Genomic DNA, 13,507 nt, shown 5'->3' on the forward strand with positions numbered 1-13,507 from the left:
ATAATGTCACTGAGGAAGTCTGAGAGAGGTAAAATGAATTGGGTGTTAAACCAGCTGTCTGACTTTAAACCCTGAATTTTTCTCAGAGTAGTGTGGAGAGCATGGGCAAGAAGTCAGGCTCTCAGAAACCTCCAACTTGTTCACATGTTTTAATTTTCAATCATGTCACATTAGTTCTTTATGGATTGTTTGGACTTGTCTATTACAATAAATAATTCAGAGAGTTGTATACTTTTTTCCATTGGCTACTTACTCCTGTGAACTAATTATGCTACGTAAGTCATCCTTACAGCTGTTTAAATTATCCAACAAATCCAAATTCTTGTTTTGCTTCTTACAAGGTCCTGCCTGACTTGGAAAAAATGGATGTTCCATTTCTCTCACTATGTTTAGCTGCCTGGAATGGTAACTTCTACCTGCATTTTGGGACTTTGGCTCATAGCCAATATGGTTACACTAGAGAATGGTAAAGTGGATGGACTGAGGTTGTATTTTGTGTCAGCCATTTTTATAAGGGCAGTATTTTGAGGAGAATGTTGCCACATGACTGGAGGAAATGTTGGATTGTGAACGTACTTGGTGTGGTTTGCTATGATTTTACTCATTATCTCCTCATTAGGCTGTCTTTATCAGCTTGTCTTTTGGATACCTGCTGCTCTAAAATAGAGTTCTGTGAAAGGTGGCATGTTCTGTACTTAAACCTGTGGCAGATCATCAACATTGCTCTTTTTAAATTCCAAGAAGATATTCTAGACACCAAGGAAAAATTGGCTTGGATTTCTTCTGCTTGTGATATAATCATTTTGTTCCTTGACTGGGAGAGATTTTGAGAGGTCAGCTTGTTCTTTCTACCTTGCCCTCATCTTCCTGACATGGATCCACTAAAAACATCCTCAGAAAAGGCATGACATTAACCCCCTGAAGAGAGTCCAACTCATTTTTATTATTAATTCTAGTATTTATCAACCTAGACTGTGTTTAAATAACAGAAAAAGAGTAGATGATGACAAAGTTGACCAACTCTGTTGTCCTCTTCCTGTTTGTTTTGGCCCAATATGTAACCAGTTGAATTGACTATGTAAACATCAGCTATGTACATGGAAGAAAATACTGGACTGGATTATGCGACACTCAGGTGAAAGACCTAACCATATTATCAGCAAATTCATCCTTTATCTAATTTCAATCCCTGAGGGTAAAATTCAAGTAAACCTCCTCTGAAACAGTCATAAATGGAGGTGGAACTAGCTTTTTGCCATTTGCTGTATAAAAAGCCTCCATATGTACTGGAAAATGAAAGAAAGAAACTTTGAACCCTTAGAATAAATTGTCAGAGAATTTTTTGCTGCTCAAGTCATCCTAGTGAACCTGAAGTTGCTCATTAAATATGAAGTTGCTTATAAACAATTTAGGACAAAACCCAACAGTTCTAAGAATTTGGTAAAAATTAACTATTATTTAGAGAAAGTTGTCCCAGGGTTTAAAATAAGCCTTCCACACAGAGGAGGACAAAGGAAGATAATAGACTAGACCAAGGTGATAGGAGCAAAACCAAGCTGTTAGCCTGATTGTTTCTGCTGAACAATCATCATAACTTTAGGGAAGAGACTACCCAAGCGTACCTCTGTGCAATACTGCAGTGTTGCTTCCATTAAACACCTACTAATCTGTTTTCCATTTATCCACAGTTGACCTTGTCATTCTCAAATCCTCTTGTGGCTGGCTTAAGATCCTGCTCCATTACCATCTGAAGCAGAAGTGTCTGAATCAGAATGCCTCTACCATCTGAATGAAGGGCTATTCCTGGTTGGGGCCAGAAGATGCCTAAAGTATCTGATCAGACAATATGAGGTGAGAACCCCACACTAGCACTCTAAGCAGGGCGGCAGCACTAGACTCGTTTGGCAGTCTTCTACATGTGTTTAAGCAGATGAGTCATACAGATTACCAAAATTATCCAGGACACTTAAAAAAAATGCAATTTCCTGTGCCCTATTACCTGATATTCTGATCTTGTAAGTTTGAGATTGGACCCCGACAATGTTTTATAAGCTTTGTAGATGATTCTTGGAGATGTTCCTCCAAGTAATTGAGCTTTTCCAAAGGAATCATTTATCTTGAATGAATGGGGGAAACTCTTGGAGCTTTAACAGTTTGCTAACCTATCTAAAAATGTAATATTTTACAGGGCTTTGGACAGCTCTTCTTTAGTTTTATTATTAACCCTTATTGAAATAGTTATATCTGCAGCAAAGTTCACGGGGGACACCCAGGTCTTCATCAGGATTTCCAAGTAGTACTGGCTCTTCTTAAATCACCCCCAGTTTCTGAGATGTGAGCTGGTGGTCAGTGTGAGGGGTTAAAGGGCCTGATTAGCCCATTTTCCCAGACCCCCCACTGCAGGATTAGCATTTTTCCCCCCAAGGTCCTACCCCGGCCTGGAAGTAGATCATTGGCTTATTCTTTATTTTCCTAGGCCTGGCATGAGTCCTACCGCACTCAGGTTATATCTGGTGTGCTAGATGATGTGAGTGCTGTGTGACCTCTCTTTTGGAGCCTCTTCTTCTCCTTACATGCCGACTTCTGCCTCATTTACCAGTATAATTTTCCACTTCTTCACTTGAGCTGCAGCCTACCTTGAGTCTTTGCCCACTATACCAGCCCCCTGTCTTACGGCCTGGCTCTGGCCTCATTTTTCCTGTGTCCCGTTCTCTGGACTCTACTGCCCAGTTCTACAGTGCATAGAATGGAGTATCTTGTGAGGCCAACAGTGGTTCCTTAGACTTAAACTGCCTTGGTTGGAAGCTGGTTCTAGCACCTTCTATCCGGGTAAGTTTGTGCAAATGACCTAACTACTTCTTAGTTTCTCTACCTTATTTTCTTCATCTTTCTTCTCGTAGGTTCTTCAACTGTAAAACAGAGAAATAATAGTATCTACATCACAGAATTATAAAAATTAAATGAGGCAACACATGTAAAATACTTAGAAAGTATTTGATAAGTGGAAGCTGCTTTCATGATTATTACTGGCTTACTTGGAGTCATGAAACCATTGCCTGCTTGATTACAAATTTTGTCTGCTACATGGAGTTTAGTTTACCACATCCTTTGGACATTGCCTCTGGTGCTGCCCAGTACATAAGTTTTCAGCTACTTATCCACCCCCTGCCCCCTGCAGTGTCTGTGGTGTTTCTGGGAATCCTATTCAATGCTTGCCCAAACAGCCTAATTTATGACAATTCATTCTCTTTAGTTTTCCTGCCCTTTTTTTGGCCGAATTAACCAAGTCCCTCAACTTCATAGGCTTTAATTTCCAATCACTTGGTCATCTTCCTACCTCCACTTTAAATGTTTTCCAAATTCTTTTCTCATTTGGTGTCTTAAACCAAATGCAGCTTACAAAGGCTTACATACTAGGCTGAGGATTCAAAGATTATCTTGGGGTTCCTATACCTATATGCTTTGCCTGATTTTCGATTCAGGACTATGCTAAAAACTGTTGAACCTTAGAATGTAACTGTTCTTTGGCTGCTGATATGCTCTCACTCATACTGAAAATTTTCTGTGTCTTGTTATACTATTTTGCAAAAATTAATAAGATCTCAAGAAACTGCTGATCTGTTATCATGGAGGGCTTAGTGGTGGGCTGCCTCTTTTGTCACAGTAAAGATAAGGAAATAATGATGGAACAAGAAGAGAAAGAATATTGCTATTTATTCAGTAAATATTAATTAGTATCTATTTTGTGCCAGGCATTGGTTTAGGTGCTTAGAAGAATACGAATGAATAAAACAGACACAGATCTGTCATAGGAATTTTCCATCAAAGATGGATACAAAATCAATAGTTGTACTTTGATTAAAATTTAAAGAGAAGTATTAGAGTTTAAACAGATCATCAGAGTTTCAGAATTATGACATTTTATAATTTGCTTTGCAAAATGCATGTGTTATTAGTGATACTTGAATTAGCAAACAATAAATATAATAAATAACAAATGTAATCAGCATTTACTTTGATATTCTTCACACTTTCAAAAGCTAAACTGAATATGAAAGGCATGCAATTTTATCCTGGTAATCAAGAATCTTCTAGAAAATGTTGATGAGGCTGTGAGGCTCCAAGGTAAATTGTGTGTGGCCAAATTTACAAATGCAGTTTGGCGGTGAACAGTCATCCTCTAAGAGGGATTGGCAATCTTCTGGATTAAAAAAAATCAGATCTTCATTTATTACAATTTTCTGCGTAGTAGCAAGGGTGATGTCCCTGTCTGTGGAGAGGTAAGGGTGCCAGCGATGAGAGGGCAGGCCTGCGTGCCTTAAAGATCATGTTCTCCACATGTCTTTGAGAGGCTGTCTGGTGGGTGTAAGGGTTATTTCAGGACATTGTGGGGGCAGCAAAACTGACAGAAGATACAGAAAAGTGAGGGTAGTTTTCCCCCAGCCTTTAAAAATAGAAATCACATGGAGAAGAGTCATATCTTAATTCTTTATAAACTAACATTTTAATATCATGGAAAAGAAAATTACATAAAACTGTGTTTTAAAATGGTTATGATATTTTAGTATATTTAAATTACATGTTAAAATTTTAAAAAAATAAAGCATAGCTCTTAAAAGAATTAGAGTGGAAATTTAGAAATTTGGAGCTAATTCAACAAACTATATTTGAAAATCCAGCCTGTATTCAGCATTTTCTCAAGGCTCTGTGAATGCAACAGTTGGCTAAGACACATCTCTAGTTTTCAAAGAACTCACAATATAGAAATAGACACACGCAACATCAAATGAACACTATTCATTGTTTTAGACAGTCTATCAGACTAGATCCCCTCAAATTACTGTAGGAGGCGAGTGGGCTGGGTCTTGGAAGTTTTATTATCAAGTTTTCTTTCTCTTTTTACCCTTGTGCTTCTGTGATTTTATGGTTTAATCATAACTGTGGCTTTGTATGCAAATCATCTCAAATCCTTTTGAGAAGTTAAAAAAAAAAGTCCTTCAGTAAAGATAATCCTCTGATAAAGTAAAATATGGATACAAAAATCAGACAAGAGATCAAAGTTAGAGTAATCTTAAACCATTACATATAAAACACCCCTCAAACCAATAGGCTGTTTGGAAAAGTCTAAGAGTGAATGTGCTGGAGGGCTTGTCAAAGGTCATGTTGTTTCCTGATTAAAAGAGATTATCACTGGGGGATTTCCTTACATTCAGCAGTCTCCTTATTCTTTTTACTCTAGTTGAGTAAAAGATGACAAAGAATCTGGTCAGGATTTGGGAGAGAGGGCAGCTGTAAAGATGGAGGATTCTCCAGATGGGAAGATACAAAATTCTAGTTCTGGGGGATTATAGGAGGGGAGAGGCCTGCCTAGGTAATTAGGAAGAAGATGGTTTTATTGGATTCTGTATCTGATCCCGAAGCAGGTTGAAGATACAGGCTTTCACTCAGTAGCTCCAAAATACAGTCAGATGAGTACAGTTTAAATGTTTCCAATTCTAAAAGTCAAGATAGGGAGAAATATTGTTTGGGCCCAAGAAGCAACATTGCATTAAATTAAACAGGTAGTGACGGCAATTAAAGAGTCATGATGGAAAGCACCACTTTATTTGCATGGGTTTGCATTTCTTTAAATCTTATTTTATGTAGTTTTAAAAGTATTATTTTGTATTGTTTATAACAAGCAATGTTAATGAGTAGTTTTCTATTTGTATTGTTAAAACAGTAAAAGCTTCTTTTATACCAAAAAGAAAAACTGACTCACTTGTATGCTAAATAATCTGAGAGACTTGTCTGGTGAAAACTAGCCTGGAATTTATAATGTAACTGAAGACTCCATTGTGTCTCCTAGTGTCGATGACACAAATCACAGGCATAGCAATCCTGCCCAAGAAAAATTAACCAGCCTTATAAATCCAAACCTACAGAGTAATGGTAAACAGCAAATCATGGCAAGGATTGGCTAGCAACCATTTTAAATTAAGAGTGGAGCATACTGCATTGTCATTGCTTACTTCTACTTGGTGATAAATTTTTTGCATGTAGGGACTGTATTTGACTTAGCATTGAATCTCTGGAGCTTGAAAGTATGAGATGCATAGTTGGTATTTGGGAAAAGTTATGAAATGAATTAGACACTAGGGTGAGGAGTGAGAAGGGAAGCCAAAAAGGGATGTATGAGGATCTTGAAATTGAACTGAATTTGTTTTCCAAATTTGCCTAGAATCCTCCTTGGCTTTTCCTATGAGCCATAGATGGTTTACTTCATATAAAAGGGCTTATTAGGTACCAAACAGAGTCTTAATTTTGGTTTTCAAACTGTAGACTTGTCTTTCCATTGACAACATGTATCTTAACAACAATGGTAGCAATTTTTTAGATTCTTTGCAGTCTTAGCATTAAGACTTAAGGGCCAATATGTGAGATCTCTGGCCAAAATATATTTTCCGTCACCTCAAATGCACCAAATCAAATATTCAGAGAATCCTTGACATTCAGGCTCATCTATTTTATAGAAGAGTGTATAATGTAGCCCCTTTATAAAATTGCCTGTTTAAGTCACCTGAATTAAGTGAGAACAACAAACAGAAGAGTTTTTAACCGCAGAGATAAAGTAACTGAATTGCAAAGCCAAGAATGAGTGCAAGTTAATGGATTCGCATTAAGAAAGGCTTAGGAGAGCACATTACAACAGGCAACTGCAAAAACACAAAGTGGGATTTTGTGAAGAATCTTCTCCATAAGGATTAAGGATTAGTGCTTTGAAAATATGACAGCACACAGAAAAATAGCATTAGGAACTGGAAAAAAAGCCCAAAACCACATTTTCTAAAGCAGCCATTCTCACCCAGAGTGCAAAAGCCCCCTTTCGGCTGGAGTGGCTTTTACTGTTGCCTGGTGCCAGGCAGCTGCGGCTTCTGCAGGCAGCTCCACACAGCTCCTCTCCTCCGGGAGTGCCGGCAGGTTGGAGCTTGCAGAGCATGTCTGCACAGGCGACCAGAGAACTCAGGTTCTGAGGTCTAAATAAGGAGATTGATTCTGACCAAGATTCCTTCTTAGTCAATCCTTGATGACTCCAGAGACAAGAAGCCTTGTTAATTTCAGTACAGGATTTAAAAGAATGTATTGAAGAAAATGTTAATAGGGCCTCATGACTGATTATACACATTATACCACAAGATAAGGTCAGTTTTTCTCACACTTGGTCATCATCAGGCTATTCCATAAAACACCGCTAGTCAGACTTCCTAGGCCCTCCTGGAATTTCAGTGAACCATTCGAGACAACCAAGAAACATTTTTTCTTTTTATAAAGGTACTATTTTTTAATAGGAAGCATATGAAAATAAAAGCAGTTTGACTGTCACCTCTTGGTGGCAAAGGTACAACATTTTTAGACAGTAAATAAACAGAAGGTTGTTTTAAGGAGCAGTAAACCTAGGCAAGAAGACAGTCTGGAGATAAATGCAAGAGCAAGAGGGATGGTAGAAAGGGAAGGGAACATCCTCCTGGGTGGGATATCCTCCAGCCCTGTGACTCCATGCATCATCTGGGGGCCAGGGACATCTTCACTTCTGGCAGAACCGGGGTCACCTCTACCCCTGACGGACTGAATCAGAATCGCATTGTTAAAAGGATTCCTGAGGTGATTTATATGCATTGTGAGGTTTGAGAGCTCCTTCTAGGAGTCCTGAGAGTCTGGGTTCTGTGTATTTCTACATTTGCTAGAGCTCTCCAATTTTTGTATTTATGAGAAACACTTGGGGAAGTTGTTAAAAAGGCAAGTTCAGGGCCCGGATCAAAGAGGTTCTGATTCTGTAGGCTTGGGTGGTACCTGGAAAATCTGTATTTCTAACAAATTTCCCAGGGATTCCAGCACAGGTGGTCACTGGGCCACATTTTCAGGCATCTCTGCCACTGATAGGAAGATCTGGCAGTGGAAGGCTTTGCTTACTGAATAAAATCTATTGCAGCATATGGGGAGGAAAAGAAAAATAAAATAAGATAAAAACAAAAGAGACTCTTTCCTAAAGGGAACAAACTGAGGGTTGCTAGAAGGGGAGGTGAATGGGAGGATAGAGTAATTGGGTGATAGACATTAAGGAGGGCACTTGATGTAATGAGCACTGGGTGTTATATACAACTGGTGAATCTCTAAACTCTACCTCTGAAACTAATAATACACTATATATTAATTAATTGAATTTTAAAAAATCTGTTGAAGCAGTGGATCGTGAAAGGCTTCCTGTCTGGGACTAGTGGAAGGGAGTTCCCTGCCAGAGACATGACTGATTGTAGGACCCAAGCCCTCATCTCCCTACCTTTATCTGTGTTCTAGTCATACTAAGCTCCTTGCTTTTTCCCAGACTTGCTGTTTACTTCACCACTTCAGTCTTTGCTATGCTCTTTTTCTCTGCACAGGTTTCAGAGTCTGAAAGGTTGTGTTTGGATTCTAGTTTCAGGCATGTACTAGTTTGCTGACCTCCAGCAAGTGATTCATAATCTCTGACACTCAGTGTCCTCTGTGTATAAGGGGTAATATAGTACCTGTCTTCTGGGGTTATTGTGACAATTAGAAGAGAAAAGTCCTGTGTAAAATATATAGCACAGTGGACAGAATTTAGTAGACATTTAGCACCTTATCACAAATACTGTTGTTATTATTATTATTTTTTTTGTAAATTAGAACACTCCCTTTTCTCTTCCAATTCTCTTAGTTACTTTTTTTTTTTTTATTTCGTTTTATTTCTTTTCAGTGTTCCAGCATTCATTGCTTTTGCGGCCCACCCAGTGCTTCATGCAATACATGCTCTCCTTAATACCCACCACCAGGCTCTCCCAACCCCCCACCCCCCTCCCTTCCAAAACCCTCGGTTTGTTTCTCAGAGTCCATATTCTCTCATGGTTTGTCTCCCCCTCCAGTTTCCCCCAACTCACTTCTCCTCTCCATCTCCCAAGACTTACTCTTTGTAGCTTTCCTTGATGAGCCATCCTTATTGCCACCATGAATTGCTCACCCATCTGCACTCTCATACGTACTTTAATACTTCTCTGTGTGCCCTATTTTGACATGTGTTCTTAGTGTGTTCTGTCTCTCAAGTGAACTGTAAACTTATTGAAACAAACAAATGACAACAAAAACAAACCCTTCTGTGGTTTTAGCACGTTAAACATAATTATAGTTAAGGGTGCTTGTTTATGTGTTTGGCACTGGTCTAAAAACTTTTAATGTATTTACTCATTTAATCTTCAAAACCCTTCAAACCCTAGCAGACCCTCTCAGTGAATGCTCCATTGAATTGTATTACATTGTGAATGCATCAACTTCAGGTGAGGGCCTTCCTCTTCAGAAAATGGGGTCCTGAAGATAACAAAAGAGCAAGTTAAATCATTGTTCAGTTTCCTGATATATCTTATTAAATTGAAACAATACTGGGGCACCTGGGTGGCTCAGTGGGTTAAAGCCTCTGCCTTCGGCTCTGGTCATGGTCCCAGGGTCCTGGGATCGAGCCCTGCTCAGCCTTGAGCCTGCTTCCTCTTCTCTCTCTGCCTGCCTCTCTGCCCACTTGTGATCTCTGCCTGTCAAACAAAAAATAAATAGAATCTTAAAAAAAAAAAAAAAAAAGAAACAATACTAAAACAAATCACAGATGTAAAATATTTAGTGTGTTCCTTCTGAAAGGAAACCTCAAATCTATTATGAAATTGGGATGACAAGTTAGCTTATTTCAAAGAGCAAGATTTTGTAGAATAACGGAAACAAAGACTTACTGACATTCCTTTTTTCAGCTTTATTGAAGTGTCATTTACATATAATAAACTTGCTCATCTAAGTGTACAGTTTGAGAATTTTGGTAATTATGTATAGCTGCAAAACCTCCAGCATAATCAAGATACAGAAAAATTCCATCACCCTAGAAAGTACCAATGTGCCCCTTGTAGTTAATCCTCAACTCTGATCCCTGGCTTCAGGCAACCATCGATCTGCTTTTTGTCACTATAGTTTTATGTTTTCCAGAGTGTTGTATAAATGGAATTATACAATATGGTAGTCTTTTGTGTCTGGATTGTTTTACTGAGAATAAATGTTTTAAAATTTATCTGTGTTGTTGTTGTTGTTAGAGTTTTATTTTTATTTAATTTTTTTAAATGAAGCATAATTAACATTGGTAAATAACATAATGATTAAAAAATTCTATACATTACCCATTGCTCATTTTGATAATTGTGCTTTTAATTCCCTTTATCTATTTTACCCATCCTTCAACCCACCTTTCCACTGGCAACTACCAGTTTGTTCTATGAATTTGAGAGTCCGGTTGTTTGTCTTGATTCCTGTGTGTTCATTTGTTTTGTTTTGTAAATTCCACATATGAGCGAAATCATATGGTATTTGTCTTTTTCTAACTGATGTATTTCATATAGCATTATACCCTCTATGTCCATCCATGTTGTTACAAATGACAAGATGGCATTCTTTTTTTTTTTATGCCTGAGTACTATTCCATTTATATATGTATACATACTACGTGTTCCTTTTCCATTCATCTATATATGGACACTTGGGTTGCTTTCATAGCTTTGCTATTATAAATAATGCTTCAGTAGACATAGGAATGCATATATCTTTTCAAATTAGTGTTTTCAGGTTTTTTTGGTAAATATCCAGTGGTGGAATTACTGGATCATATGGTAATTCTATTTTTAAATTTTTGAGGAAACTGCCTATACCAATTTGCATTCCCACCCATAGTACATGAGGCTTCCTTTTCTCCACCTCCTTGACAACACTTATTATTTCTGTCTTTTTGATTCTAGTCATTCTGAAAGGTGTAAGGTGATATCTCACTGTGGGTTTGATTTGCATTTCCTTGATGTTAAATGATGTTGAGCATCTTTTCCTGTGTCTGTTGGCCATCTGTATGTCTTCTATGGAAAAATGTATATTTAGGCCCTCTGTCCATTTTTTAATAGGATTATTATTATTATTATTTTTTGGTATTGCAGTGTGCAAATTCTTTATATATTTTGGATATTAACCCCTTATTGGATATATCATTTTAAAATATTTTCTTCCATTCAGTAGGTTGCCTTGTTTTATTGTGTTTTTTTTTTCTGTACAAAAGTTTTTATTTTTGTGTATTGTGTGTTATTTTTAATCAGTTTTTCTTATTGATAAGTGCTATTACATATTGTAGAAATACCATGATTTGTCCATTTACTAGTTGATGAGCAGTTGTATTATTCTCAGTTTTTTTTTGTTGTTGTTGTTATTATGAATAATGCTGCTGTGAAAGTCTTTGTGTGAAAATATGCTTTCATTTCTCTTGGGTAAATACCTAGGGATGATTTTGTTGGGCATGATAAATCTGTGTTGAATTTTATAAGATAACTGGCACCTTGTACTGGAGATCTGATATCTTCTATTTTTTTTTCACTTTTAATTTTTTATTTTTTATAAATATATATTTTTATCCCCAGGGGTACAGGTCTGTGAATCACCAGGTTTACACACTTCACAGCACTCACCAAAGCACATACCCTCCCCAATGTCCATAATCCCACCCCCTTCTCCCAAACCCCCTCCCCCCAGCAACCCTCAGTTTCTTTTGTGAGATTAAGAGTCACTTATGGTTTGTCTCCCTCCCAATCCCATCTTCTTTCATTGATTCTTTTCCTACCCACTTAAGCCCCCATGTTGCATCACCACTTCTTCATATCAGGGAGATCATATGATAGTTGTCTTTCTCTGCTTGACTTATTTCACTAAGCATGATACACTCTAGTTCCATCCATGTTGTTGCAAATGGCAAGATTTCATTTCTTTTGATGGCTGCATAGTATTCCATTGTGTATATATACCACATCTTCTTGATCCATTCATCTGTTGATGGACATCTAGGTTCTTTCCATAGTTTGGCTATTGTGGACATTGCTGCTATAAACATTCGAGTGCACGTGCCCCTTTGGATCACTACGTTTGTATCTTTAGGGTAAATACCCAATAGTGCAATTGCTGGGTCATAGGGCAGTTCTATTTTCAACATTTTGAGGAACCTCCATGCTGTTTTCCAGAGTGGCTGCACCAGCTTGCATTCCCACCAACAGTGAAGGAGGGTTCCCCTTTCTCCGCATCCTCGCCAGCATCTGTCATTTCCTGACTTGTTGATTTTAGCCATTCTGACTGGTGTGAGGTGATATCTCATTGTGGTTTTGATTTGTATTTCCCTGATGCTGAGTGATATGGAGCACTTTTTCATGTGTCTGTTAGCCATGTGAATTTCATCAAGATCAAAGCTTTTGCACAGCAAAGGAAACAGTTAACAAAATCAAAAGACAACTGACAGAATGGGAGAAGATATTTGCAAACGACATATCAGATAAAGGACTAGTGTCCAGAATCTATAAAGAACTTAGCAAACTCAACACCCAAAGAACAAATAATCCAATCAAGAAATGGGCAGAGGACATGAACAGACATTTCCACAAAGAAGATATCTTCTATTTTTGACAACACTTTATATTGTCAGTCTTTTAACTTTGCCTATTTTAGTGAATATTTAGTGGTAGCTCATTGTGATTTCAACTTGCATTTTCTTGATGACTAATGGTGCTCACTATCTTTCCTGGACCTATTAGCCATTTGCATGTCTTCTTCTGTCTTTGTCTATCCAAATCTTGTTTTAAGATTTAAAAATTGAGTTGTCTTTTCTTTTAATTTTTAAAAAATTAGGTTGTTTGTCTTTTCCTTATTGAGTTGTATGGATGTTATCTAAAACAAAAAGATCTGATATAAACTTTTTATCAAAGGTAGTTACAAATATTTTGTCACAGTCTATGGCTTGCGTTTTCATTTTCCTAATTGTGTCTTTTGAAGAGCAGACATTTAAAATTTTAGTTAACTTGTTTTGTCTATTTTTTCTTTTTTGTGCTTTTTCTTTTTTGTTTAAGAAATCTTAAGCAAAGATATTCTTCTAGAAGTGCAATAGTTTCTTACATTGAGGTCTACCTTAATTTCAAGTAAAATTTGAGTTTCACACAGACATTTAAATCCTGCTTTTATTGGCTTCTCTCTTCTTGGTGATGTGCCATTTAGCTCATCATATAACCCTGTCAGGTTACACATGGCCATGTGGAAGCTAGTGTAAGAGAGTGTGTGGGTGTGAGACTCAGGGAAACCTTTACAGCTGGTAGCTGTTTAATTCTTAAGTTCCATAATAAATAAGTTGTTTAATTTAGCTTGTGATTTTTTTGTGGGGTGTGTAGAAATAATGAGAGGGAAATATCTCATAGTAGATACAGAGTTTGAGTAATTTTTTTTTTTAACCCTTAATCCTTGGGCAGATGGATATGTTCAAATCAAAGTAGAATAAGGTATGACTCTAATGCCTATTAATGACTCCAAGTTTTGCTGAATCTTCTAAATGTGAAGCTAAGTGATATTGTTTTTCTTGTTTTTTAATTTTCTGCCCATTTCTAGGAAGCATCGAGCTCTTATTTGGTAAGAACAA

General features: G+C 37.3%; 1 long non-coding RNA gene across 3 annotated transcripts in view; it reads left to right on the forward strand.

Moving 5' to 3' along the window:
• The first annotated feature begins 1,694 nt into the window (after positions 1-1,694).
• Positions 1,695-13,507, forward strand: part of LOC132027999 (uncharacterized) — a 109,281-nt gene continuing 97,468 nt past the window's right edge. For 2 of the 3 annotated variants that reach the window (XR_009407306.1, XR_009407305.1), the window contains exon 1: positions 2,365-2,829. This is a non-coding gene — a long non-coding RNA (uncharacterized LOC132027999). Of the gene's footprint in view, positions 1,852-2,364; positions 2,830-13,507 lie in introns of those variants that run through there. The other variant, XR_009407307.1, reaches the window with a different exon arrangement.

This window comes from Mustela nigripes, chromosome 12, assembly GCF_022355385.1.
Source record: "Mustela nigripes isolate SB6536 chromosome 12, MUSNIG.SB6536, whole genome shotgun sequence".
Lineage (NCBI taxonomy): Eukaryota > Metazoa > Chordata > Mammalia > Carnivora > Mustelidae > Mustela > Mustela nigripes.